This window comes from Acanthisitta chloris, unplaced genomic scaffold (assembly GCF_000695815.1).
Source record: "Acanthisitta chloris isolate BGI_N310 unplaced genomic scaffold, ASM69581v1 scaffold8154, whole genome shotgun sequence".
In the NCBI taxonomy this organism is placed as follows: Eukaryota; Metazoa; Chordata; class Aves; order Passeriformes; family Acanthisittidae; genus Acanthisitta; species Acanthisitta chloris.
The window spans coordinates 5,540-11,173 of NW_008668729.1; positions in this window are offsets into that span (position 1 = coordinate 5,540).

Below are 5,634 nucleotides of genomic sequence, written 5' to 3' on the forward strand. Positions count from 1 at the left end.
AAAAAAAGCTCCAACTGCAACAGAATTACATAAGAACAAGGAAGTTTGTTAAAAATAAGCTAAAATGGACGCCTGAAGGCTATTTAAACGTAACATGTAGGAGTATATTTTCTCTAAGACTCTGTATGGACAAAGATTCTGCAAAGACCAAAAGGAAAGCTGACATGGTTAACAATAGGATAAAGGAATTTATTAGAAGCAGAAGACTTTCTTCACAAAATAGAAGTTGTGTCCAAGAATGGAAAATAGGATCTTAAACTCTGGCAAGTTAAATGGAAACCACAATAAGGTCACCCATATAGAATCCCAGCAATAAGTTCTGAAGACATAAAGGTCCATCAGTAAGGGATCTGAAAGAAATTAATGTACAATGGGACAACAGAAAAAGCCTTCATGTGAACAACCTACTAAAAGAGGAGGTAAGTGGCCCACATCCACATTTGAGGGAGGTCTCTAGGGATGTTTGAGGGGGTTTCGTTCCTGGGCTCCTGCTGTTTAACCTGTTTATAAATGAACTGGAAAAGAGGGCATATGGTGAAAAGACAATTTGGTGAAGGTACAAAGCTGTTACACATGGTAGGGGCAAGTTGCCTTAACTCTTTTCAGACTAGGCAAGTATTCTATTGAAGTGTCAGTATATGTCTGCACTGGTCTTAGGCCCTTTGAAAGGCCTGGGGAAAGCCAAATGACCATGGGAGACAGCAAAGGAGAGAGGAGAGGAAGGTCTATGTCTGAAGGTCAGAAATATAGAGACAGGGAACCAGAGGAGGATGCAAGGCATGCTACCCTGAAGGCATCTGAGGACCCAATGGACAGTTGCCACTGATGCTGTACTGGGAGACGTGAGAGGAAAAGGGAATGGATACAGGCACCACAGTCACCAGGACCCTGTCACGAGGCTTCCTCTTTCTGCTTCTGGGGATGGTGGGGGAAGTTGATCAGGAAATCCCATGACTCAGTGGGACCTCAGATAAGGAAGGTATAAAAAAAGCAAACAAGAGATCTGGATGGCACCAGGAGAGGGGCTGCAGCTTGGCACAGTTGGTCTCTGTGTGTGGTTGGGTCCCCAGATGATGCACAATGGTCAGGTCACCCTGTGAGACCTGCTGTGAGCACAGGCTGCTCCCAGGAAGACTTCCTGACTTATGTTCCTGGTGAGCCATGGGATCAGCTAGGAGTACAAGGTGACCTACTGGGATCCTTCATTTTCTTCCAATGTAAGAAGTCTCATAGCATGTGTGTCTAGGGAAGTTGTACAGGCAAGAGAAAAGAGAGATAAGCACCAGGAGGTGTTAGCACTTCCACAGCATGATTTGGGACAGACTTGCTGATCTCTAGCAAAACAGTGCCTGGCTGGGTGTGGTAAGGAGATGCAAGGTCCAAGAAGGACCTCTGCAAAACTGGGATGTATGGGGCCTACTGTTGCAGAATTCAGAGATGGCAGGAGCAGTAATCTGTTCTTTTCCTTCTGGAGAAGCAGCATGGACAACCCCATATGTAGAGTGAGCAATGTAGAGTACACTGAAATCTGCAAACCATGGTCCAAGATGTCCCTAGTCCTGGTGACACCAGCACCATCTAGCAAACCAATGATTAAAGAGGATCCAAGGACCTGTTAAAAATGAGATTTCAATGTGCATCTCCAGCGGACGCTGCAGTTAGAATGCAGCACCTTAGGCTCCTTGGCTACCTGATAGCTCACTGCCTGCCGCTGCAGACAAGGTGATGGACTAGGTGGAGCTACAGCACAGCCTTATTCCAATTCTTACAGTCACATGTATAGACATGGTGTGATCTCTTGCTCCCTCTTTCGCTTAAAGGCAATTCCTAAACTCCCAGACCAACAGTATCTAAAGAGACTTCTGATTTTGGATACCTCCATTTTGGGTCTGTACCTTGGGTCACATTTCAATGTGAGCATGCTTAATTCCTGTTTTGACAAACAGGGCGGGCACATCTCAAACGGCGCACTCCAAAATCCAGGCGTTTCAGAGGAGTGGTTGGTTGTGTGTAATTAATTGGGTGTTATTTACTGAGCTGGCAGCTGCAGACAGTCTGTAACACAAAGCTCTGCACCGCCCAGCAGGTCACAGTTCCAGTGTATTCATTTCTCAGTATTTCTGGATTGCCACTGTTTAAACAACAAAGGCAGTCCCTGACCCAGTATCTGCCATGAAGCGGCAGAGAAGAGAATTTTGTCCTTAAACTTTCCTCACTCCAGTTTGTGAGTAATCCGCATACCTCTCATTAGCTGAAACCTGGAAAGTCTCAGTTGCTTTTTCTTGTTGGTGTGGTGAGTGTCAAGATCTGATCATGGCAGGAGCGTAAATGCTGTGACTGCAGCTCTACTGGGCCCCTTAAAATACATGACTACTCTGTATTTATGGCTGTGGATTCTTCTGTCACTGTTCCTTTGGCTGACATTGCCATGTTACATACAGTATATTATTTAAAACACAGTTGTTGACTGAAACATAAAAGGTTTCCTGGCTTGTCAGCTGAATGAACTAAAGCAGACAGTTATTTGTGCACAGGAGATTAATAATAATAAAAATAAATAAACAAGCCCTCTTGCCAAAGGCTTCACAACAGACATCAGGCACATGGATGGACCTTATTCAAAACAGGCACTTAAATGCAATGGAACAAATGGTATTTGATAATCAAATCCCACATATAGAAAAATCGCTGCCTTGATAAAAATTCTAAATGGTGTTTTGACACCTCTGTCTTAACCTTTGATCCTTCATTGTGGAGAGCTCTGTACTCCATATAGAAACCTAAGGTTTTGGTTTTTTCTTAGATGTTGCACTTCCTGATGAACGCTCATACTCAGGGGAAAATACATGAAATGAGAAGCAATCTTTCATATCTTTTGCATTCATGTGCTGAAGTAAAAAAATCAGAAAAATCCACTACCCAAGTATCTGAGAGATGTACCTCGCTCAAGGAAACAGGATATGACTCCGCAAACAGCATTCTCAAGGCTCTATCAACACTGAAAAAAATATAGTCTTGACTTTTTAACCTTATCCTATGAATCCTTCCCACATCTTTGTGCTTCTAGCCTCATTTCCCACAGAGAATGAAATTTCTGTGATCATGCCATCTGGCTGTCTGTCAGCCAGTATGTTCTGAACCTGCTTTCTATCAAACTGACAGAGGGATCTGGGCTCAAAGAGAATTAAGTGCCTATGAAATTCATGGAAATCAGCAGCTAGGTCAAAGATGAAGATCCAAAAGAGTGTCCTTGCTAAGGAAAAGGTAGGCAGAATGCAGCCGTTTTACACACTGCTTGCTAATGTCAGTCATCACGTGTGTGGCTCTGGACTCATCAGAGCAGATGGTGTTTCTTCCTCAGTGAGACTGAGGGCTTATGGTTGGTGTAGTGAGTGGTACAGGAGGGAAAGAGAAGGCAGTAGGACACACCTGTAGGAAAGCAGGTCTCATTAGGTCCACAGAACAATGCATTTAATGATAAACTGCCACTTATGCACGTAACTGTGCAGCTCCTGCAGTTCCTGAGGGCCTGCAAAGATGTGGATCTGTTTCTCATGGAGAAAGCTGACAGGCAATCACTGCCTCTTCACTCCCACACCTGAATCCATGCTGCAGAGTTCCCATTACACCTGTAGGAAAGCAGGTCTCATTAGGTCCACAGAACAATGCATTTAATGATAAACTGCCACTTATGCACGTAACTGTGCAGCTCCTGCAGTTCCTGAGGGCCTGCAAAGATGTGGATCTGTTTCTCATGGAGAAAGCTGACAGGCAATCACTGCCTCTTCACTCCCACACCTGAATCCATGCTGCAGAGTTCCCATTGCTTCCACTGCTCAGGACAGAAGTGAAACTCAAAGCAGATTCCAGGGCTCTGGAGACAACAGACTTGTTCTTTGAAACCATAGAAAGGGTATTAAAAGTTAGGACAGAAAGTACAACCCGGTTCAAAGTTTCCCTAATGAAAAAAATTCCAACTGGGGAAAGTTTAGAAACATAATTGCTTCTCCTCCTCTAGCAAAGGGAGTTTCAGTTTTTTATTTTATATCTTGCTCTCCTGCTTCACATAGTGTGCTGTGGAGCAGCAAGCTGAGCTTGCAAATACTTCTAGAGGAAAAGGACTGTTTTCCTTGAAGCAATGCCTATCCTAGAGGGAAAACCCATGTGTTAAGAGCCTTAACTAATGTATTTTAACTAACTGAGGAAGAATGTTGTTTAACATCAACTTGGCAAGCATGTGTGGCATATATACTTCCCAGATCAAGCTGAAGCCTGACCCTTGATGCTTAGTTTCAGTGCGCTTCTGTGTGGGCAAACTTGTGACCCCAGCATTAGGCATGACACAGACCCTCCAGACTACATCTGGTCGGACCATTTTGGGAAGGATTGCTGTGGGCTGACCCACAGCAGAGGCAGAAACTTACTGTGGTTTACTCACTGGGGGTTTCTCCACAACAAAAAGAGAGGTAGAGAAGGTTCTTGCCTCTCGATGGGTTTATGAATGGTGAATACATAGCTCTGCAGGACTTACAGAAAGAAACACTTGAGTGAACGCTGAGTGCCCTTGCTGTAGCTGGGTTTGATGTGTGACTGAATCATGGGGGCAGAAAAGTAATAATTTTAGTGAAGAACAAATATGAAATATATTAACTGAAGCCTTTTTCTCTCCAAGATTTCCTTCATCAACCCCCACCTCACTTCTGTCTTCTCAAGGACTCTATTATTTCACACAGGAGAAAGAAAAGAGAGTTCTGGATTTTCTCTCACTCACAAGAGATCCACTGGGATTCACATTGTTCTTGCACCTTCTAAGTAATTGACTGAGATCCTTGAAACCAGAAAACACAAACTGAGAAATAAAGCTTAGAGCCTGTTATATTTATTTTGATGATCAATGAAGATAGAAGCAAAAAGCTTTAACAATAAGCAGGTTATTTCAACAGCAAGGCCACCAGTGAAATTGCTGTCTGATTTCCCTCACAGGGCAGGTTGGAGTTTCCGAAAGTGTTACCCACCCACAGCGTTTACCCATCTGAGTTGGACTTTTGCATGATGAGGACTTGTCAAACTGACTTCTCACAATGTTTCTAGAGGTGATTTGTCTTTAGGGTGCTCAGACTGAAGTGGCTTCTAGACCCTTGGTTTTCAAAAGGGACTGACCATACACCCTCCACCCACCAAATCTCAAGACCCCCTTTCCTAAATGGCTTCTTTCCATCATGATCTCAGTAGCCTAAATACAACAGACACAACTGTTTTCCAAAAATAACATCAGCAACTTTCAGTTTCAGGATTTGTAAATGCTTCTGTGATTGACCTCGGACTTCCTCAAAAATTCTCCAAGGGGAAACAGCTCTCACAGATCACAAAGAAAGGACTTCCCCCTTCCCCTCCCCAGATATGTAGAGGGGATGTCCAAATGGTTCCTTTTCTGGGAGCTGTCTTGACTTTTATTCCATGAAGAAATTTTCCAGTGTATCATTTGGTAAAATTATGTCGCTCCCAGATCCCCTTGCTTGTCTTGAAAATGACAAAATATGCTGAGATGCTGTTTTACATCGTTTGCCTACATGTGGAGTTAAATGTGCAACACTACAGAAATCTAGTTTGTACTGCTCAGCCTCACTGAAAATT